The 25,670-nt window shown below is 32.3% G+C and overlaps 1 long non-coding RNA gene across 1 annotated transcript in view; it reads left to right on the plus strand.

The window, feature by feature from the left end:
* Positions 1 to 24,870, plus strand: part of LOC117116289 — a 25,704-nt gene extending 834 nt beyond the window's left edge. Inside the window, exons 2-3 of the long non-coding RNA XR_004446720.1 lie at positions 23,983 to 24,181; positions 24,378 to 24,870. This is a non-coding gene — a long non-coding RNA (uncharacterized LOC117116289). The remainder of the gene's footprint in view (positions 1 to 23,982; positions 24,182 to 24,377) is intronic.
* The last annotated feature ends 800 nt before the right edge of the window (positions 24,871 to 25,670 follow it).

Below are 25,670 nucleotides of genomic sequence, written 5' to 3' on the forward strand. Positions count from 1 at the left end.
TATATATATAGTATAGATATATACAGTATATACTGTTTATATATTTTTTTATGCATTTTTCTTTTAATTTTATTTTTTAATATAATATAGTTTAAGATAATACCCTTAACCTCAGGGAAGAACAGTGTATTAATACTGAGTATCCAGAATAAAGAAAGATTTCTATTCTATTCTATTTAATTGATTTTAGAGTCTACTAATATAGACAAATTTATTAGATTATCACTACCGCCCGCGTCAAAAATTCGGGAAATATTGATGCGGGAATAAAAAGAAAATTTTTTTTGCTGCATCAATTATTTCAACAGTGTAAAAATAACAATGCAATTTTGTGACTTTAAATACATTTTCTTTAAAAAACTATAAAATTAAACCACTTTTTATACAATATTTACTATTACTAGCTAAATATACTGTAAACAGTCCCTCCCTCATCGATAAAAACAGAAGCGAAATAATCCTTGTTCCGATTAAAAAAAAAAAAAATCGCCCTTCCTCATCGATTAAAAAAAAAAAAAAGAGTGATAATCTAATTATTTTTTCTATGTGCCCTAATATGTAGAAAATACATACAATTTTTTTATTCTCCCTGACAGGGGGGCCCGTCTGATCCCCACACCCCGGGTAATATCAGCCAAGTACAGGCCTTTGTCGAATACAAGCCTAGTTAGTGGTAGTACTCAAGTTAATGGTTTATTCACTTCAATCAAGAAATGATCTACTGTAAAATATCTTTGGATTGATAATCTAGGTAGGCTAGCTCTAGATTAATTACGTAACATGGATTTATCTTCAGTGGTGTATAGGAACCTTGAAATGGAAGGTGAAATGGGAGAGGGTGCGAAGTTGACGTGAAGGGCAACTAGCGTGCAAAAGTGATTTTAATCCTACTTGAACATAATTTTTTTGCCCCACGCTACCCCTGGATACGCCACTGTTCATCTTGCAATATTTTGTAGGGCTCCTTCACATTAATTTTACTACCGTATAATGGAGATGTTGGCTTAATATAGTACCAACATCATTATAATACAAGGCACTCAATTAGGCCAGCATTTTCATTATTTTGAGTGTTCACTTAGTTTTTGATGGATTTTTTTGTCATTTTGAAAAGTGCCCTGATAGATACAATTTAGCCTGTACAAATTTGCATTAATTTTTATAACATATGCCATTGATGTCGTTTGATTGGTGGGGTTTTATTATATGGCAATGGCTATTTTTTTTTTACACCAGTCCTATCATCCAATCAGAATTACTGTAGGAAGTAGTTTTAACAACTGATGTAACAATAGCCACTGCCTTAAATAAATGCGATACATTTGGTTATTTCGGTAAGGATTCTCAATCAATTCAAACCTGATTTAGTTAGCTTTTAATGAGTTTATCAGACTGTTAATTCTATAAACCATACAGTAATGGCAATTACGGTAGTGGCTGTATCGCCATGCTAAAGGTAAGAGAGATCCAGGGCATCATGCATCTGAGTTCATGAAAACAATAGAATCATTGGTATACCTTTGTACATATTGCAGTAGATGATTCCACTTCATTCTAGGAGTCTATCCTTAATTAAATATTTCTTTTACATAGGGGTCCTGTAAGGGATTACAGTATTCATCATTACTGGAGGAGGCGTTAATTGATTATTCCTCTGGAAATCATATGTCAGTTATTCTTTGTGTTTTTTTATTTTAATGCTTATTATCGTTACACAGGTTCATGAAAGGTTTAACTCATTCATGTATTCATGTTCATTTGATGTATCTAGCTTGTGAAATACAGGTCTGTGAATTCGAAGATTAGAAATGAACTTGCATCACATCTAAGATCGCAAGTACTGGTGGTAGATATACTGTGGATAATATTTTTTGTTGTGCCTTATGCAATAAAAAGATAAATCAAATAATATAGAGGGTTCATTGATCTGTATGCATCTACAAGGATATCATGTAGAGTACTAGTCTTATGCAATTCATCAGCTTGACCTCATCGCTCTGTTGCAGGTGCTTTCATGACCTCCAAATAAGGGGCTTGTCCCATATGACCTGACCCATTGAATCCCTAAATGCCTGTTGCTGAAACAACATGAGCAAGCTGAACTATCATCATTAGAAAAAAATCATATTACCATTAACAAGAATTGAACCCATGACCATGGGATTGGAAGATAAGCATCTTAACCACCAAGCTCTACTCTACTTACCTTACAGGTAATGGTATTTTCTTATTGTGGTTGCCTTCACTGAGTCTAATTTGATGGTGATGTAAGAAGTAGTTCCGTTTTTTTTTATCGCTGTCAACATTGATTTTTTTTTCTTATTGGCAATGATAAAAGGACTGATTGCTTGGAATGAGTTGATGAGATATTGTCCCCGAATAGATTATATTTTCTTACAGCAATAGAGCTGTTGGAAGTGTGATTTTCTCTGACAGCAAATGTTGTATTAAATGTAATTGTATAAAGTTCATTATTGTATGATGTGTTGAGTTACGATGTGTAGGGAAATAAAATTATCTGCTGTACAGACTGTTGTCGGATGATGCGGTAGAGCCTAAGGCAGCCACTTGGGCATGCTTTTTTTAGTCTTGACTCATCCCAGTTAATTTAAACTAAAGGCTCAACAGTAGAGTTGGCAAGTAGGATGTACAATGTAAAAAAAATTGTGCACTAGGTATACCGTATATTAAATTATTTCTAGCTATCGGTGTAATACCTGTTTTCCACTAGGCAAAGTTATTTGCACCAATAAAAAGCGTCGGTTTGCTTCCTGAGCTCTGATTGCTTGCGCATTTTTTCGCTTCGCAAAAAATAGAAACAGTTCAAACTACTGATTTCGTTGAAGCGAAAAACTCCGATAGAAATGTGAATGCGCATGGGCATGAACCGACGCTTTTGATTTGCACAAATAAATTTGTCTGGTGGGAAATAGATTTAAGAGGTTGCCCCGCCATAAGGATGCAGTATTTGTTTATTTCCATTTTTTTAGATTGAAATTTTAACTTTCCTTTATTGTTGGATGGTCAGTTGTCATTACAGAGTGCTGTTTGAAAAATGTCATTTTAATTCATCATTTGAGTGTAATTAGCTTTAAGTGGACAATGTTTACTGTTACCTTATGATTGTCGTAGAGTGTTGTTGTCAGTACGCCATTTGAAGGAGATAGTTAATGCAGGATGGTGTTTCCACTTTTTTTGCAGTTGATGACAAATGCATGGGATAAAATTTCAACAGGGTATACTTTTACTACAGTACGTACAGTAGCGTGTCGGTGAATAATTCTGTTTTTTGTCTCATTCCGTGTGGACTCAACCCTGGCGTCTTTAAATTACTTGCATTCAGCACCCTACATAATCCTCGTTTCCAGAATTAATTATCTAAAGATTGATTTTTTAACACCAGTCTTTTTTTCTTGTAGACCAAATTAATACAATTTTAAGCATGTTGGGCCCATAAACATTGTTTTTGATCTCATACCACGTATGCTCAATCCTAGTATGTTTAAATTACATTCAACACGTTAATACATAATCATCATTTCCACTGAAGTATTAATGGTGTAAAGATTAATTTTTCAACACCAGTCTTTTCTTGTAGACTGAATTAATGCGGTACAAGTTTAAGCATTTTTGGCCATTAATGTTGTTTTTTATAACATCATTTGGATTTAATTTTTCCCTTGTCTAATTACATTCAACATCCTGATACCAGGGAGAAAATAATTAATATATTTTCTCCATGCTGATACAGTACATAATCCCCATTTTCACTGAATAAATTAGGTAATAACTGATTGTTTTTTTAAGTGCACTTGCAAAGAATTATCCTAATGGATCAATCTCTTTTCATTAGCTTTCTGTGTTTTCCTTTGTAGACTCAATGCAGTAAATGTTTGAGTATGTTGGGCCCATTACAGTTAATTAATATGATATCATAATGTCTTATAACCTTCGTTTTCTAGACTAATGAATTCAGGCATTCCAGGCTACCATTCTTGCACTTCGGTCTTCATAACTGTTAAGATGAATATGACATTCTTTATTTTGAAGCAACACATACAACAGGCGTACATAACTGCGTCCAAAACCAAGTAAATCAGAACTTAATGAATCAAATGTATAAAAAAAGAACTTAAAACAGAGTACTGAAAAAAAAAACATGTTTTAAACTTTCCTGCCTTCACCCTTCAGCCAATGTACTCAAAACTCATCACCAATTTTAAGCTCCATTCCCTGACCTACCCTAAACCTGACCCAATTGAAAATCCATCCCTTTTATCTCCCTCTCTTATCTTCGTAAGTTGTCTTTATAAATGTTTTATGAAATACCATGTATGCCAAAATTTCTTTGTATTTGAAGACAAATAAAGTTTCTTGTATCTTGATTAGGACTTCTCTACCCTGATTTTTTAAAAATTGATTTTGTACTTGTAGCGCTATATCATGAAGATCAGAGTGCTCAAAGCATGGACTAGCTCCTGCAGTAACTCTCTTCTTCCCTAAGGGTCTCTTTGTGTCAGAGTTACCTGGTGAACTGGTACCAGTTACTCCTGTCTGTCCACAACAGTGGCTGTATGGACCAGTACACCAGGGTAGCCCCTACTCGTCTTGAAAGATGCACTAGGTTCTTTATAGTCCACATGAGCCAATTGTGTACAGTACACTGAGCTTATGGTTTATAAGCCTTATCCGAGAAGACTTGTTCCATCTCCAGAACCATAGACGAGCGTGTTGTTTGAACCGGTGCCGATATCATGGCTGTCGGTTGTGGCGGTCCTGCCTTAAACGCTTGGTCTTTCGACTTGCCATTATTGGTTTATTATATTTTTTCTTAGCTTGTCCACTTTTTTCTCTAGCTCTTAGAGATGTGTTTCTGATTACCAGTTAAGTTTTAAGCAGTGGTGAATCTGTACGTTCAAAACAGGTGAAACGCATGACCATGAGTATATTGTGTGTTATATAACTAAAAACATAACAAAATTATAATTCATATTCAAATTGGTTACTTTTTCAGTTGAATAGTTTTTAGTTGAAAATCAAAATGAAAATAAATTGTCTTAGCTAATTAACAATGTATAAACAACAGACCCTTAAATATAGAGTGTTTTTTTAGGACTTATTTCAATTGTGAGGATTAAAATACAGGGTTAAATTTTACAGCAGAAATGAAGGTTAAAAAAATAAATGGTTATAAACATGGTAGGGTTTATTGTGTAGAAACGTGTTGTTTAAAAATAAATAATTATTTGGCTAATTGTCTGTAAATCATTGGAATTGTTTATTATCTCTTATTCTTTGGTTGAAGCATATTTGATCCTTTTAAATAAGTAAATCAATTTTTAATGTTTTTTTTTTTAAGATTTGGCACAGCTGGTGTATTTTTATTAAGAATGAAAAACTTTAGTTTTAACGGAACTGTGTATTATTATTTTTTAGCTCTGGATAGAAAATCAATCATCGATCTAGTAATTTGCGAACACAGTATCTTCTTTCCAAATTGACCTTAATGTTACCTTCTTATTATTCTAAATAAAAGGAAGGGAAGAAATTAAGTAGACACAGTAATACAGCCATTGGATTCTCCATTAGAGGAGAGAGCTTTGCAAATGAAGATGAGTTGATCTTTGTGTCTTTAGGAAGACTGATATCCAGTCGTAGTTATTTTCTTTAACAACATTTTTCAATTAATTTCAATTGGTTTTTAGATGTTGTGTTATGATCATTTTTTCTCGTTTTTTGTTAGTCCTATTTCAGGCATGCTCATCAATTTATATTATCTAGAGGAAATATCAGGTGAAATGAGTGCAGATCTAATATATGATGTTTTCTTTCCTTGGAAGATGTATAGCTTGAAAATACTTTTTTTTATATTATCAAATGTCATCAAAATATACTTAAATTAATGCGGCCCATGACAACTGTACATGGACAAAGTGTGAATTTTCTTAATAAAATAAACCATGAACGAAAATATGATATACATCCAAATGACATTAATCTAATACAAGCAAACTAATCAAATTTGCATCCATTTACAATGTCTGAAAAGTTTTAATATACTGTATTATAATCCAGAATTTGAATAATAATCAAATTTGGCCAATAATGATGGCTATGTGTTTTACATTCTGATGTACATAAATAGGAGAAATTGAGTGATACCCACGAATGTAGAAAGTTAATCGTATTAATTAAATTTAGTCTTCCTTGCAAAAATACATTAATTTACAATCAGAAATGATTTTTGATTTCTGAATGAAAAAGCTAAAAATAGAACCATTTGCAATGAAGAATTTGAAAATAGATATTTTTATAATTTATTTATTAAACCAAGTTAGGTTTATAGACTGCTGATTTTCAATATTGTGATAAAGATAATAATTGTTGATGTTTCCTCGCAGTATTTTGTGAAAACAACCAGAGTGATGTTCTTTCTCAGAATAAGCAATATATTCTAGAATACATTAATTGTATGGATAGTAGATGATCTCCAAATGTGTTTCAAATAAATTGATTGTTTTGAAAACAATATGAAGGTACTCTTATATCATGAATCATTATACCATACTATGGGCACTGAAGCAGCCAGTTATATTAAAGTACTGTAGTACAATTTGAAGCCAGTGGCCAAATATTTATCCTATGTAGGTTTATTATAAACTATGTGATGGGTGTACTTAATGGATTATAGTGGTTCAGGTTATTGCAAAAGACAAAAAAAAGGTTCTTGCATCTTTTTCCTCCTCCCATTTTGTATTTGAATAATACAATAACAAGACAGTCACTGCATGTATTTTTTAATGGTTTGTTCACAAATTAATAATGTTAAGGTCTGCATCGCAAAATCCAAAACAAGAATAAAAATGTATGAAATACCCCCCCCCCACCCAAAAAAAAAAGCAAGAATCAGAACCAACTGAAGTTGGTACACACTGCACATGCAGTCGTTGGATAAGAGGAATATATTAAAATGTAACACATCAAGGCACATGCGAAGGATCAGTATCAAGGACGATCCTCCTGAGTGCCACCACCAGTAATGTATGGCGTCATATGAAAGGGTAAAATTATATCACAATTACATTTTAAAACCCAAACCTTGTATTGGGTGTGTGTTGCAACACTTAGTGCATCCTGCACATTCGAGCCTGAAATGCAGTATTTGGTGAAGCCGAGTCATACTTTGTACCATTTATCTTGACTAAGCCCCAGATTTTCTTTTGAAAATTATGGGTTCTTTCTAGAGTGTTTCCAGCAATATAAAAGCAGTATTAATCATTACAGAAAATCTCTTTAATATTCTGCAAATCTGCAAAATATTAATTGTTTTGATCTGTATAGAGGTTATAAAGTTTAGTGTACAGTTTATTTGTTTAAAGTGAAGGAACTTTTATGTACAGTACTTTAGGGAATTGCCAAATAATGTAAATTAACTATTAAATAAATTATTCCTTTAATTCATCTTTAATTATGAGTAGAAAAACCATTGAAATAATTCTAATGACTGAATATAAGGGATGTTAGAATTGTTACACCTGGTGTCATACTAAAACTAGACTTGGCCTATTGATTCTTAAAGCCCTGTCCATACTTTCAAATGTTTTCGACAAAAGCATGTGACATGCTTAAATATGGTAATGATGATATCATATTATGATTATTTAGAGGCACATCATGACTATATATGGGTGTACAACAGTTTTATGTCAAAGAAAATTTGATAATGTGGACAGAGCTTGAGATGTGCAACTTACATAGAAAAAGATGACAATTTCTGACTCTTCAAGAGGCATTTTGGTTTTTATGATGGAACAAGGCATTTTATAATAGGGATATTGTTTTGTGCAAATATAAATTATACAGCCTAATTAACAGATTTTATTAGGTTGTATCATTTTAAGTATCATTAATTAATTAATTATAATTAATTACATACAACATAACTGATAAATAGTTGTATTTAAGCATCATACTGTACATTTCCGTAAATAAATATAGCCTTAAATTAGTAATTAGGTTTAAAAATAGGTCTGTCATAGCTCCTCTCTGTCCTTAAACAATATCCCTATTATGAAAAGGTTTCTTCCATTGCTGTGGTATTTATTCCTACTGGCATTTTTTTCTACAGTACAGTAGAACCCCTCATTTATGTACGGCACGGGCCCAGAGCCGTTCGTAATTGGGGGTATTCGTAAAATGGGGGTTGACCCAAATTCCTATATATTTGCACTGGTACTTCTTACACTGGCATAAACTAGGCCTAGGCTAGGCCCACAGGCCTACACAGCTAAGTCTGAGGTGGCCTAGGTCTATAGTAGGCAGTTTCTGAGCATTCTGATCCCACTTTAGGCCCTACACAAATTTGTTTTTATCGAACGTTTTTACCTTCTTTTAAGAAAAAAAAAAAAAAAATAGAAAGGGGGTATTTAAAAATACCTAGATTGTGGATTTTACTTCAACACAACTTGCTTAGATACTTGTTTATTATATATTGATTATTTAATAAAACAATCAAGCATTATGTTGACTTTTAAAGCTGAAAACGATGTTTAAAAGAGGGTATTTAAAAATACCTAGATTGTGGATTTTACTCCAACACAACTTCCTTAGATACTTGTTTATTATATATTGATTATTTAATAAAACAATCAAGCATTATGTTGACTTTTAAAGCTGAAAACGATGTTTAAAAGAGAAGTAAAATTTGTCGCATGCACATGTGTGAAGCCATAAAAAACGCTGAATTTGAAGAGGCCCATTAGAGGGCCTCCTTCACTTGAGAATTACATATTACTGTATAATGTGGTATGTTGTGTTGTATGCATGCTAATAACAGTTACAATTCGAGCGAATTTTTTTTTTTTTAAATTTTTTGCTGAACTTTTTATGACGTCATCACCTTGATTTTACGTTCGTGAAATCGGAAATTCGTTAAATCGGGGTTCGTAATTGAGGGTTTCTACTGTACTCTCATTTTTTCCTACACCTTATAAAATTTGACCTTTTCAAAAAGTCAAATTCAAACATTACAATCAGTTTTTTTTTTAATGATTGATTGTTGTTAGGGTAAACATTAATTGTTTAGCATGCATGCAAAGCATCAGTGCACCCACAGCCCGGCAGACAGGAATCCAACAACATTATAGGAAATTGCACAGGAAAGCGAAGACAATGAAGAACTTTGCTTTATTTCACAATACAAAAGACAGTACATGAATGACATTCAGATATGAAATAATTATAATAATGAACCGTTATGTAAAATTTAAAATAACAAGTGTTAAAATTAGGAGTAATTGTGTGCGCATTGAACCATGGAGATACTTGCATAATCTTGTTTCCTGGTTCAGCTGCGCATTCCTCTATAAGAATTATTGTCGCAACATGTGCAGTGCAAGAAACGAAATCCACCAGAGTGCACAAAAAATTAGAAAGTGCTGTACAGTGCTGCTAAAATTTGCTACAACTTAGATACCAGTATTGGCCAGTCCTCCTTTGAGGTCTTCAAGAGTGGGGGTTGCAACCAAGGGTACAGGTAGGGTGTTCCAAATTCTGATGGTACTGGCAAAAAAATGCATGTTGGTATACTAGTAAAGTTGCGCGATGGAATGATGAATCTTAGGTTGTGTTCTCTAGTGTAGGTGGTTTGTGGAGTAAAGATAGTGTAGGAGTGGGGTGGAATATCAACTGGTGAGTTGAGTATTTTGTGTACATCATTACATGAGTTTGCAGGCGTTTCTGTGATGATGGAGAGTGGACCAATTAAGCTGTGCAATTGCCATCTCTGCTCTTCCGATTTGTTTCTGTTAGACGGTTGAAATACAGTTTTCAATAGTGCATCATCTTTTCGTATGTTTAAAAGCCATTGGTCTTGGAAATATATGTCTTTGGGCTTTTATGCTTATTTTCCTGGTTTCCCATCGAAGAAATCCAAATTGAACGAAGCCAATTTAATTAATTTAGGCCAGAGGTGTGTGAAATACGAAATGACACGGCCCTGTCGTAATACCAACATGCAGTAGGCTATTATAAAAACATTAAAAGGTTGTTAAATCCTTTATATTATCTGAATATATTTAGAGCTATATTTCATTTTTAATCTTGTTTTAAAATCAGAATATACTCTTTTGACTTATTTTGTACATCGCACGAGTTGGATCATAAACCTTAACATACTGTATTTCAAATTTCCGATTGACTAAATCTTGCTTTTGTTTAGCCTAATTATTTGCTTTCAAAATTGTCAATTTTTATTTTTAATTTTCTATTGATGCTTATTTAATAGGTCCAGCGATTCCATATTTTAATCATTGGAAACTGATGTACACTCATGAATGGGTTAAAAAAAAAGATATACACTCATGAATGGATAAAAAAAAGGATTAGGCAACTACTATTAAGAAATTAACTTAAGTAAATATAATCATAAGAACCTTTTATCTGTAATCAATTTTTGTATTAAAAAATATTCCATTACCACTGTTTCTTAGATATGTTTTTAGCCTTAACACTATCAATATAGTGCTTTCATTTTAAAAATTGGTGCATTTACGAACTTTAGATGGTATTCATTTGTTTGGTCTTGTTTATGCCACTGTTTTTTCTGGTTGCAGTACATTTCCTTATCAGCACTCCTGCTGTATAGGTAAACAATTTGCTCACCAGGGTGACACGAAATGTTAGGCACCGACCAGAGCCCCTAATATTTCTTTAATCCAGGTGTGTACCAGTTTGCGATGTCTTTATTATGTAAAAGAATCACTGTTGGTTTATGTGTAATTTCTTATTGTCGTAGTTTTCCTGCCTGAAAGCTTAGTGAGCATACATTGTAAGTGTGCACATGGTTTAACAATGCAAGGGCTGGGGCTAGACATTACCTGGTGTGAAAAGAAGTTATATGGCATACCAAAAATATAAAGTGCAGATTATCAAGGTCGATCCAACTGAACTGTTTTATATTTGCTAGAAAGTTTTTCTGTTATTATTAATATAACTTATAATAACCAATTAGCAATATTAATGAATCAATTACTGCCCCATAATCCCATTATCATACCTATTAAAACGATTATACATTACTAATGGGTTGTAATTTATTAAATTGCAGAAAACAAGACATATAATTAGAAGCTTAGAAGACACTATGACTTAGTGAAAGCTTGTGTCTAAAATAAATTTCTTACTCTAAACAAGGTGCTATCCATTCTATGTAGAATTTTTAGTGATCCCAATACATGTAGCTTTTATTGAAAAAGAAAATCATTAAAAAACATGGTACTATATAGCTGCGATATATGTAAAGTACAAACCTTCACAATGAGAAACAATTTAGCCTTTACAGTATGTTATTTAAAGTATGAAGAATGGACAAGAAAACATTACACGATACAGTTCTTTATACTTTAAATTTCATTAGTATTTATAAATTCCAATATGACCGGTGAACAGTTAATTAACTATTCTTGATATGACGGCTGTATACAACCTACGAGACTTTACACTGGTTCAGTATGAAACTAATGTAGGTATGAGTTTAAAATGACGATTTTTTTTGTTAATATTCTGCCAATATTATACGACTAGTTTGATTCAAATGAATGATAAGCTGAGCAATCATTGTGGCCAACGGCCGTCGGTCAATGCGATTCCATGGAGAAAGCAAATCTGTGACGTGTGCGCAACAGATCATTGTTAATGACGACACGTTCAGACTACTACCGGTAAGCAACAGACAGCGGGGAGCGGAGTTAATTGGATTCATTGGCCGACCGTCGTATGACAGAGTGTGTGCTGGGCTTTAAAATTAATACTAGAAGTCCAGTTTTGAGTAGCAAACATAAATTGTAATGTTTGTGTATTCAATGAACAGCAAATTTATGCCTACTTGGTTGCAATTTAGCATTAACTAATGTTTTGAACTTAAAATTAAATGATAAAGTTCTATTATTTGTAAATGTCAATTTACCATGATTATGATCTTTTCTTTCTTATTATACCATCCTTTAAGAGTTTCAATTTATAAGACTTTTTTTATACTATCTCATGAAAGGTCTTTACAGTAATGCTGCAAAATATTTATTTTTTTCATTTAGACAAAATGTTTCTACAAAAAGTATCAGGCTGGAAAATAAAATAACAATAAAAAGGAATGTATTTGACTACATTAATAACCCTAGCATTTGTTACCCTATATTTTGATTCATGACATCCAGACCAACTTTCATGAATTTCATTGATTGAGGATTATGCACAATTCTTGGTAGAAGTCTAGAAAAAGAAAGTGGTTAATTTAATGATACAGATGCCTGTCCAGTGCTTCCTCATTAGTTGGTTTTTCACACCTATATTTTGTAATATAACTTCCATTTCCTGAGCTTTATAAGAGATTAATATACACACACCAACTTAATAACACTTGTCATTTTTACATTGATTATTTTTTGTGTGTTTGATTGATATTTGCGTAAAGATTTAAGAACAGCTGATATTTAGAGAGAGAGATAGAGTACTGTATATTCCAATTGACCTCTATTGACCTAGTTAGTTTAAGGGAATTGTTTCCTCCAGCATCAGTACTTGGCAAGAGTGGAGGCTTCATCTTGGTTGTAAATATTTTTTTTGCTATAATCTCAAGGTTTGATATTTTGCAAAATGCAAGATTTGCCCCGATATTGTAGTTGTAGAAAACAACGCATTTGGAAGGCTTTAATAATGCAGGTATATGAGAATTAAAAATAATTAGCACAAATATTGTTTCATCCTGTAATGGCCAAATGCAATTTCTTCATTATTAGAGAGGAAAAATTAATTTATATTCATATTTACTATTATTTATATTTTGTTTTTTATTCTTTTAAATTGTGTAAAAAACAAATTGTAGAAAGAATTTGATTAGATAACTGTAAATTGGTATACATACTTTACCATGATTTTTGTTTAATAAATATATTAACTTAAAATGATATGAAAGAAAATGATTCAAGATTAAACAAATGTCCGAAGACCTTGACCGCATTAAGGGATGAGAGAGCATCTGTTTGGTCTTGCTAATCAGTGTTTCAATCCATTCTTAATTACTCTGTCTATTCTATATAATTGATTTGAATGACATTTTGAAAATGGTGTTGATAGAAAAACACAAAAATGTGGTTTCCATTAAAAAAAAATGGTACTGATAACAAATACAGCATATAATAGAAAAAAATACTTTGTGAAACTGAAAGCGTAAATTTTACACCTGTTTTGCAACCCCACTGCCTGCCGATGTAGATTAGTTTAAATAACAAATGGCATTTTAGTTTTGGAATTGTAGTGTTAGTGTACCAGCAACTTTGTAATTTCAGAAAATATTTAATTTTCTTAAATTTCATTCCTCACTTTCTCTGCCATGATCAACTTCTTGTTTTCCCAGAATTTAAATGCATTCCAATTACTGATCTATTTACATTGTTACATCGCATTCTGTATGACAACGCACTAGGATCTTGTGTGAGGGCCTGCTGTGATTTACAATTGCACTTGTATTTTTTTTATTCAATAAAATTTTGTTTTTATGTTCTTCACCTTTTTTCACCCTCTAAGATCTTTTACAAATTAACACTAAACAAGGTATATAAAAATTATTTTGCCTAACTGAAAAATCTAAAGGTCCACTGATTAATCTCAGATAAGATAGTATAATACATATTCCAAGTATCGAAATGCACGTCATTGTGTCGGGATTCAATATTTTGACATTAATTATGTCATCATCATGATGAATGAAAAATCAATTTTAAAACCAATTAAAATTCCCCTGTAACAAAATATTCCCACTAGTATTTTGTCGGTAATACAATAATATGTTCACAAGATAAGGATTTTAACAACACAACCATTTAAATGTCCAATCAAGGATAATAATATAAGCTTTATCTGTACATTATACACTGATTGGTGGTATTGAATAATGCAAAGCATAAGATCCTAAGAACCTACTTCTCATTAATTGCTAGCAAACAGATAGAAATTAATTTACTGGTACTTTGGCCTAATGATTTCAGAAGAAAACACTTAACAGTTAGATAGGACTGAAAGGAGATGCAGAGAGAAAACAGGAGTTGAATACAGATAACAATTAAATGAATAATAAGCAATTATTTTCAAGTTTTGAGGGAACTGTTGGAAAATGTAGACCCAAAGTAGGCATAATTTCTTGAAAATATTTCTTGAAGGTCCGCAGCGGCTGAAGGCAATTAATTAGCAAAGTACTAAGGTACGACTTAGACTAAGTATTAGTAAACAAGACGCTGATCATTGAAGCCTACATATTATGTTTAGCATGCATTTGTTGTAGCATTGAATTTCGCAAAACCTTGTGTCATATTATAGGGATGGGGCAAGTGGCTGGCCCTAGCAGCTGTGGACAACTGGCCCAGCGTCAGGGAGTTGTAAAATCAGGGTAAATTAAATAAATATTTTCAAAGCCGGAGACTGTGCCTGACAGTGCCATTTTTGTTATAGAGTTGACATTCTTATTTTGATTTAGCTGATGTGACCACGTGGGCAGTGGATCACCTGTCGGTGATATGCTGACGTCACCCCTGTTATATTATTGTTATACAGGTCTCTCCATCTAATTAAAGTCCTCTCCAATTAAAGACCACCTCTAATTAAAGACCACTTTTTTGCGGTTTCAAATTAAAAAATGGCATCTTTTTATTGTAATTGGAGACCAACTGCTAAAAGTCATGAAACCTGGTCCCAAAAGTGGTCCTTAATTGGAGGGAGACCTGTAATTTTATATAGCATGGTAGTATTTCTACTGTACCTCTTTGTATGCAACTTGAACAGTGATTATTGGGTAGTGACAAGAATTGTACAGATAGCAAGTTTCACTACATCGGTATAGCAGGGATAACACAATTTACATCAAAGGTAAAATGATGATCATGATTAACAATACAACATTCAATATTCAGCTAGTCTGTTTTGGTAAACATGTCACTGAAGAAAATATTTTATTGAATACTGTTATGATTGAGCACAAGACAGATGGAAAGGTAACAAACAATATACCGGTAGGCATACTCATCAATACCAGTCTTCAAATTGTGGTGCTACAATTGCATTGCTAAAGTAATTTACAGTAGACAAATATTTAAATACTTAGTAAACTACACAGTAGTAACATAAAGTAAGAACAAAAGACTGATGTTATGTAAATGGCGTGTTAGTAAGCTTAGGCTCTTGTGGTCATTTAGGAACTTCTAAATGAGACATGTATGAGCTAGTAATAAATTACATGAATTTGCTGGATGAAATTGTGAGATTTTTTTTTTACATTGCTGCGTTTGCAAGAAAGAAAAAATGTTTACAACTGTGGTTAAAAATCGACAATACTGTACGGTAGATGTAACCATAAAAGGAAGAAATGCATACTGTAAAAATTGAAGAAAACTTATGCAAGTTAAAATGTAACATTTTTCATATGTGCACATGGAAGCGAATTCTGTAATATAAGGAGCAGAATGGGATATGTTTTGCTTCTAGTGATGTTTACATTGTAGGATATTCAATAATATTAATTAATAACGAATACGGTATACAATGCGAGGAGACATCTTGGAACATAATTTATCGAACAATAATCCGTCTTGTATTTTCATCTGCGTATATCAATGTCCAAGGTCAATTCATGATTAAAATATGGAATATGTTGATCTCATTAAAATTTATTGTTACATTAATTATTATAGTTATTTAAGATTGGTTTTAGTACTTTGCTAGATACTATAAATCTACCACTGTTATGTAGTGTAATTTATAAAACTTCATATGATAGTTTTCTTTATAACTGTTTGTGTAGGTCTTGAACTTTGACATAGGTACTATGAAACTAATAGAAGACATATATTTTCTGTTCCATTCGTCATAACTTAGTCAAACGTAATAATAATATGTGTCAGTCAGTCGATATGTAGCCTGTAGACTGCATTTATTTACAAAGAATGTTTATTTGTGAGGATGTACTCCAAGAAATAATTGAAGGATAGGCAAATTTGAGATGTATACAGTACAACTTCCTATTGAAGACCCTTCTACTGTAATCTGAGACTACTTTTTCAACAACCTTCAATTTTTTAATAAATGAAATAAGTACAGTAGCACCTTTTTTAGACTAACAAAATTGATTGAGACACAAGCTTTCACTAGCTTCAGCTACCTTCATCAGGTTAAATTTTGAATTATGCTTTGTATTACTACTGTGTAATAGAGTAGTCATTTTGTTTTTGTCATTTTTAATATGTATTTTGCAGAGATGTAGTAGCAATTTGAGTGAAGTGCAGTCTGCTGTAATGTGTGTTTAATATTCCAAACTATATAGAAAATCAAATGAACATTTTACCAAGTTAGTCAGTCAAGTACATTTATTTGTTTTATGAGGTGAAATTAGGTTAATTTCATACAGGTATTGCGGTGAATACTATTATGTTTGATTTGCTTATACAAGGTCATACCATTTCACATTATGTTTTTATACTTTCGTAAATGGAAAAGCACTCTCTCCCTGATTAAAAAAAACATCTCAAACAGACCATGTTTAATTACCATGTGGCCGACTAGATTTAATTGCATTTATTTCGTAAGTAGGAGTTAGTAGAGTGTGTGGTAAGCAAGTAAACACGATATTGAAGCATGCGGATGTTCCTACAGACAGGTGATATATTGCATTAGCTATTGTAGCTTTTATTTGTCCTGGAGCCTAATTTAATGATGGATTGTATTTATTGATTTGTTTTTCTTACTCTGCGCGAACCCTGCCAATATCCACTGCTATTGATTTCACTGAGGATAACAAGTCAATATTTTTCGTTGTCAAAAAACCATTTTGTAGAAAGGTGGACGCCCTCGGGTGTCAGTCTTGCAAATGATTTCAAATGTCAACGAGTCAATTACAAAAGCGGTAATGTGTACTTCTTATCAATTTCCTTTTATTTATTCAACATTTATTCTGGCATAAATTATTAGGACTTAATTGAATACACATATTTATTTATTTATTCCTTGTTTCGCAAACGTCTTTTTTGTCAAGATTGTCAGGGGAGAGCGGAAAAAAAATAAAATTTTGTTTTGTTATTTAGTAAATGGTTTTGTCAAAAACATCCAGATGGAGGAGAAAATAAAAATAAAATTTTATTCTTGAATGTAATGGTTAAATGCCCCAATTTTCCTTGGCGGCGTGTGTACTAATTGGCCAAAAATAAAATTTTATTTTTATTCAAAATTGTCAATTCATTTTGGAAAAATCAATGTCAAACTAATGAATTAATGTAAAGCTCAATCCACAACAAATTGTTGAATGCCCATATATAGTCATGATGTTCCTATATATGGTCATGATGTGATGTCATCATGACCATATTTAGGCATGTCATGATTTTGTCAAATAAAATTTGATAGTCTTGGCAGGACATAATGGTATGAAAAAACCCACTAAGATAAGATATCAGTTTCCATTGTATTCAGATTGTATTTTCAGCTAAAATACAACAACCCTTAAATAGGGTAACAGCTAATTTCAGCATTGCAGAGGATATAGAAATGGTAGTATTAATATTTGTGCATCTGCCAATTAAAGTTGAATATTTTTCTGTCCTAATTCTCAGTTGAAAAATAATAACTTATTATTATAAAGTAAGCAATTAATATTTTTAATTGTATTTACCCAGTTTCTGTTTTGAACAATAAAAGGTCAGTATTGTGTTAAGGAGACATCCAGGATTACCAACTAAATCCGTACTTGAATTTATTTATTTATTATGTAAACTATATAACTGAAATGTGAAATTGAATATTGATATAAAGTAGAACTGTAAAATCTAAAGCAGAACAATGAGGATAAAGAGTAAGAGCAAATGTCCAAGGTAATGCAGTTGACAGTTAATCATTTTATCATATTTGATGCAAGGAGGTCTTTCACCGCACTCTTGAATGAGAATTTGAAACATTTAGCCTCTCAATCATTTGGAAGCAATTTCGTTCAATAATTCAACCGTGATATCTTTCCCTTTCGAGACGTGAAAGTTGTTTGGTACTCCCGCTAGTATTGTATCCCGCTTAAGTTAAAAATATCTAGCCTTTCCATCATAGGGAAGCAATTTTGTTCAATAATTCAGTTGTGTACATGAATGTGATATCTTTCCCTTTCGAGATGTGAAAGTTGTTTGGTACTCCCGCTAGTATTGTATCCCTCTTGAGTGAGAATTCGTTACATCTAGCCTTTCCATCATGTGGAAACAATTCCGTTCAATAATTCAATTGTGTACAGTCAGATGTCCATTTTATGTACCCGTTGATGACAAATGATATTAGTAAATTGAAAAATTTGTAAACTAGATCAGGTGTCAGTTTCAGCTACCTAGGCCTAGCTAGCACCGACAGTCTGACGGTGGCTAAGCCTAGCACAAACCGACACTACAGTTGATTGATCGACCGCACTAGACTACCTAACTTTACCTTCGAAAAAAACCAAAGTATTTGTGATCGCAAGCAATATTGTTTTAATTCTTATTAAAACATCTTTATATTTTATGAACTCTTCTTTCGTGTTCTCACTAGTTTTACTGTAGATCGCTAAATTATATTGTTTGCACTTCGCGATCATCTAGTCTTCACGATGTCAATAAAGTTGACCCTTAAAATTCATCATGATAAACATGTGCGCTCATTCCGTTGATAGTTCATTGTTCTGGTTAGGTTATACTGAACAAGGGCGGATTCAAAATTTTTCAGGCGAGGGGAGGGGGAACAACATTTTCAGTTTAATACGTAACATTAATATGCATTGAAATTTTAAAATTTAGTGGCAAAACGTGCCCCCTACTGGATCCGCGCCTGCTGAAACTGAATTACACTTACCCGTATATCAGAAAAAACATTGAACTATTAAACTACTACAAACCTCATTTTCTTAAAAAAAATATACATTATATACTTTGAAAAATGTGAGCAATCAGACTTTTTTGACGTTATTAATTGGTCGATGATGACATCAAGAACAAAGACCAATTGTAGAATCAGAATCAGAAAAACTTTATTGATCTCTGAAAGAAGGAATTTTTTTGTTCGATAAAACCTTGCATATAAAGATACTGTACATTAAAAGACATTCATCATAATAATCGATATCGTAAAATCAATGTTTGTAAAATGGATGTCTTTATTGTACATGAATGTGTAATATCTTTTCCTTTTTTGGATGTGAAAGTTGGTTTGTACTCCCGCTAGTATTGTATTAATACTAATTAATATTAGTAATATTGCCAAATATTCTTTCAATCTTTTTTTCAATTATAATTTATTTATAGTATTAATAAAAATGAGGATGATTGATGATGGTGATACAATAGGTATGGTTAGAATGATGATTACAGTCTTGTAAGCATTGTGCTTGTCACCAGTGAATTCAATCTATCAAACAATTGATCAATCAATTGTTACTTTATCAGCACCAAAATACATCACACAAATGGTGATGTTTGACGATGCTTACAAAAAATGCAAAAATGTATACATGCAAATTTTTCTTAGTAGTTTTAGTATTATTATTATTTTTTTTAATTATTCCTAAATGAACAAATTTTTTGTTTTGGATTAGCGTAATGTAATTTTGATTTAATTTTTATTATAAATTTTGTACCGTACGTAACATGTAGTAAGTTAATCAAGTTATTAATTACTTTAGTTTTGTATTTTATCATTGTTAAATAAATTTGTATATACTTGTATATGATAAGTCAAAATAACCTTGGCCTTCAAGTTTTTCCATTTGAAAATACAGTTATTATTATTTTTATTATTATTATTATAAACTCAGAGTACAAATACATGTTTTTTATGTTAATTTAATATTAAAATACTCAAATAAAGTATTTAAATTGTTTTGATCATTCTTTATGAATATTCATATAAAATTTACAAAAGAAAACATTTACAAAGACCAGGACGCAGTCTGACTTTACAGGCATACACAGGCAAAAAGTCAATTCAAATAGCATAAACTAGGAACAACACAAATCAAAAACATCACAGTAAAACATTAAAATTCAATTTATAAAAATTCAGATTAAAAAATTTATTCACAAATTAATTATTCAAAATTTAGACACTACAACTTAACCATTATTATTTTCAGTTCCAAGCGTGTGCTCTTTTATCAATGGCATTAACCTGTGACGCATTTGAACATTAAAATTCAATTTACGGGGAAAAAAAAAATAAAATAGATTTTGCATTTTCATTTACTCATTTACAAATTAATTATTCAAAATTTAGATTTTACAAACTTATTTACAAGATTAATTATTAAAAATTTAGATTTTACATTTTTATTTACAAATTGATTATTCAAAATTTAGGTTTTACAATTTTTATTTACAAGGTTATTCAAAATTTAGATTTCACAATTTTATTTTACCATTATTATTTTCTATTCCAAGCACATAATTCACATAAAATAATGATAATGTACATGTGGTTCTATGAATGCTGTTTTTTGTAGGGAAAGTGATGTTAAGAAACTGGTACAGTACCCAAATGACCTAAAATGATAATTAGAAATAATGGTACATTGGCCTTTTACCCCGGACTCCCAGCCAAATCTCATAACCTTGTTTTGAGCAGCCTGTAGTTGTTTTTGGATAGAAGTCAAACCATCTGAGTGCCAAGAAAAAATAGAATATTCAAACATGCACCTGACTGATAGAAAAATTAAGGTGAATAAATATAGCGATTTTTTCACTCTCATTATGAAAGAGAATACGTATTAAATGACCTAAAGTGTGATACCAATCCAGAAGAATAATGTTGAATATTTCGTTGTATCAACGACACATCAGCAACTGAGACAGGAGTAGGCAGGCAATGTATTACATACTGTGCTAATAATCTAACAGGTGCTGTAAAAGTATCGGAGAAAAAAAAAAGAAGAATAAATCAAGTAAAAAGTAGAGCGTCACTTAGCTCATTCTTACAGTTTATAGAGGGCTTGATGCGATTAATACATTGTGCTTCCAACACGCTTTGGGCGCTCTTCTGACGATGGTAACTAAGGTATCGGGGTCTTTCACGTCAGGATGAGATTCATTGTAGTGCGTGCTGAGCGCAGAGGTAGTGCTGCGTTTACGTGCCAAAGCGAGATGTTCAATCACCCTAAAGTGAAGCACCCTAATAGTGGAGGCAACATATTCTTGGTGACAAATCTGGCAATAAATCTTTATAAACCACAAAAGAGGATAAGCAGATGCTGTTTTTTTTTTTTAAGGACATCTGGCTAGAATACATTCAGGATTAGGCTTACTAGCTTTAATGAATTGAGGAATGGTGTATGGACGGGGTTTAACCACTCTAGCATTGATGTTATTACGCAGTGTGTTTATTCACAGTGTAAGTGGAAGGGTTCAACCAGTGGCGGGGATATCCATTGTTCATAAGCTTATGGTTTAAGATCCCAATCCCTTCGTCCTCATATTCTGCTATACATAATTTTCGAATTCTTTTATATTCATTGGCAACCACTGTTTTTTTAATAGAGAGGGAATGGCGCGATTTGTAATGCAGATGCTTTGTTGGCTGCTTTAGTGTAAAATTTGGTGGAAATCGATCCATCTGAATTGACCCTAAATTTAACATCGAGTATTGGTAGGAATCCATCTGCATCAAGTCATTCCATCTCAAACTTGATGGTTGGATATTGAGCATTAAGATGTTCGAGGAGGAGATGCACGTGGTCAGTGTCTTTAACAATAACCTCAGTGTCATCAACATATCTGATGTATACAATAGGTCTGGGTATGGGGCCCAAATATATAGAAAAATTAATGTAATTTTTTGTTTTTTATATCTAGTGCCTTTCCATTATACAGGTCTCCCTCTAATTAAGGACCCCTCCAATCAAAGACTGCTTGCCAATAAAAGACCACTTTCTGCGGTCCCAATTTAACAAATGTCTTTTATTATTATTATTCTAATTAGAGACCAAAGTTCCTACAGACCATGAAAACCCCTGTTTTTTTTGTCTCGTTTTCATTTATAATTGTAAATTGTTATTTTACATTTGTATTCCTTTTCAATTTTTCTCACTTATTTCACTTACTTCACTTATTTTATTTATTATTTAATTCATTTTCAGTAACAATATTAAAATAAAGTGTTACCAAAGTTAATTTGCAATATTAAATTTAATATTACAGTATAAGTATAAAATATTGCTGTATATGTTAGGTTGTTGTTAATATCAGATTCTTTTAACGTCACCGGTGATCTATGGGTTCATGGGTTATAAGATTCTTTAAACAACAACTGCGTGCAAATGTCATATGATATTTAATTACCATAATTGACTGCAGGTGAGTTAATGTTTATTGATAGCTGTACAAATCAGCATCTAATTACAGGTAGTCTTCCGTCTTATCCTTAGGTTTGGATTTTCTTTCAAGGAAAAACTTTTTGTCATTAACAGAAATCTTGAAGAATGAATGAGAAATTGATTTTAGGTGTTAAAAAAGAATAGAATTTAATACTATCAACAATGAAAATGATATTCAATATCTAATTGAAGACCATATTGGACCTGAACATTTGAGGTGGTCTCATGGTTCAGTCTTCACATAGAGGGTAAGCTTTGTGTTATTAGATTGGCAATTGCCATTTTGTTCTTTCAAAGATAGATCTTAAGATAGATAGGCTTCTGTTCGAAATAATACAGTACATACACTGTACATGAATTTCAAAAAACAAAATAAATTAAAAACAAGCTTGATTTATACAGTAGTTTATTTGATTTAATGCCAGTTAATAATACACTCCATGATTCAGATTGATGGTACAGTGGCCTGATTTATTGTCTTATATAGTACAAATTCCCAAAGTTTACAGCATTCATTTTTAAATGAAGCCCCCTCTTTACTTTGAAAGTAGCCTTGAAAAGAAGCCCATTTCAAAAACACGCCCATCCAAAGTTCGCAAAAAAAAAGCATCCCAAGGGCTTTAATTCAAGGTTTTACGGTATGAAATTTATCACTATCATTGGAGCAGTCACTCCATAGAGTTCATACCTACACCCTGTGCCTGAATACCGAAAAATATGCAAGCCTTGTATGATGACCGATTCCATGATTTTCCGCTCTGTGCCTGAATACCGAACAATGCTCAGGCTGTGTATGATGGGCCATTCCATTGTTTTCCTTATGTTTGCGTTAAAAAAATAGAATTTCGGTGTCCTTGAACTTGTCCTTTGACCTTTTCTTCCCGAAATTTAATCATCCTCTTTGAATATTTTGTACCATTCCACTAAATTTTATGATATCCATGCATTACTGTAGTTTCTGCGTAATCTTGCTAACAGACAGGCAGACAGACAGCGGTGCATATAAACTCCTTTAGCGGAGGTAATTATTATGCTATATGCTATTCCAGCTGCTATTACGTACAACAATGTTGACAGAAAGTTAAAAAAATATATAATAAAAAAAAGAAAAACTACCAAATTGATAATCATGCCACCAACGTCGAAATATCTTAGGCGGGATCGGTTAGTAACCCCACAAGGAAAGACTGAACCTCAACAGTAGCATTGCCTTAAGTAATGTTTGTTTTTGTGATGGAAATTTAAGATGTTCGGTTTCAAGGTAATGGTGGGGACTAATGCAAATCAATACACCAAGTTTAGATTTTCAGATAAATCACTGATTAATGACAAACACTGGATCCTGTAGGACTACTTAGCTAATACAATATAGGTCATCACATAAACAATATGAGGGATCTGAAAACGTTAATGATTTTTGGAGTGCAGCTGTGGTGTGGAAGTCACTGTAAGGTGCTTGCTTCTACTTCCTAAGGTCCTGGGTTTAAATCATATAGTAGTAAAATCTAAATTTTACATTCTATTTCATTATTACTTTTGACTTGATTACTTGATAAATTGTTTGTTTACATCAGATTAGAAGTTGTCAAGTATGAAGGCATCATGTTTACGAAAGTGCTGACTAAGGAACTTATAGGATCCAAGGGGTGGTGGAAGGGGTGCTCTCTAGTAGCAGCCAAAAAAGTTACTAACCAAGTGAAATCCTTAAGAAAAGAGATTGAAGTGGCAGAACTCTGAGACTTCCAGGGACTTCCTTGACCATTCAATAAATAGGTAAAGTGACACCTTAAATTAGAACCCTTTCTTAATACTTGATGGCCATTCTACCCTCCCCTCTTTCCAGATCATAGTCAAGAGATCTGTTTATTTGTAGAGGGAATGTTGCTCCAAGTAAAGAGAGATTCAATAATCATTTTATGTTATTTACAAATAACCAGTTCATCTATTGGTTTCTGTTTGTTTTCTGTAGGTGGTAATAATCAATTTCCAGGTATTGACTTATTCGTAGACTACCAACTCAATTGTGTATTTTTCTCTTACAACTGAGGCGAAGTTTAAGGGCTATGTTTGTATTGTATGTCTTCATTACAAGTTGTAGTAAAGTTTTGGCGCTGCACTTTAGCTAAGTCTCCAGAAACCGAGCAACAATTTCCAAGTTGTAGGAGGGTAAATGAACGTCTACACTGAGAAATCACATTGCCTTTTAAATGGACATAATATGATTGAGTATGTACCAGATAATGTGCATAAATAAAGTTTATATATATGACTGACCTATAATAAAGCATGTCGTGACCAACCTTTGGGAATTGTAGGCCTAGAATAATAATTTTGTAATGATTGTGTATTAATGTGTAGACTTAATGGAGAGGTGAGATAACTCATTATTAGTGTTTTAATGAAACAAACCAATAAATATTGCAATGAATTATGAAAAGATCATAGGACTGTTATAGGATTTGTTTATAAAGGATAACAATAAAGTGAGAGATAAGCCTCTGAACTGATTATAAATCATGAATTGGATAGAAACCAGATATGATATTTAAAATTGATTTCATTATTGTTTAGCTGACTCTGGTAACCTGGTAATTAAGACGAGCTTGCCTCCTTGTGTTATTGTAAGGTTCTGGTTTTTATCAAATCATCCTAAGGTTTGAATTATTTGCCCTTCTTTAAAAGCCGGGCTTCAGAGAAAAAAAAATGTTTATATGTTGTACAACTGATTTTTCTGAGACAAAAAAAACCCAAAAAACGCATATTTTGACGAAAAACTCGGGAACAGTTATGAGATACAGATTTTTGAATATTAAAAAACTGGGGTGAAAAGAGGCATAACCACCCTTTTTTCCCTCCAGAGCCTGACTTTAACTCCATTTTGTCAAGTCGTATAATAAGTATGATGTCATACAGGGGGTCCCAAGTTGGAGAAGTAATTTATGGGAGATCTGTTAAAAAAAAGTGCTTAGAATAGTACATCTAATTTTGTGTTGGTGTTACCAATTGACAGTGACTTCCATTAGAGAAATGATACTAAAGAGGTAATACAGTAGTAAAAACATGCCGGAGATGGGTTATTTTCCGGGAGATTCTTGTCGACCAGTTACGGGAGGTTGTCCCAATTTCTGGGAAACTGCCATGACTTGCAGGAGACTTTGCACCCCTGGTTATTATGACATTATCAAATCATATATTTCTGTTATATGACCTCATCTACCCCATGGGTGGTTATTATGACATCATCAAATACGTTGCTGTAATA

This window comes from Anneissia japonica, unplaced genomic scaffold (assembly GCF_011630105.1).
Source record: "Anneissia japonica isolate Jap-2015-1 unplaced genomic scaffold, ASM1163010v1 scaffold287602_len1038180_cov171, whole genome shotgun sequence".
In the NCBI taxonomy this organism is placed as follows: Eukaryota; Metazoa; Echinodermata; class Crinoidea; order Comatulida; family Comatulidae; genus Anneissia; species Anneissia japonica.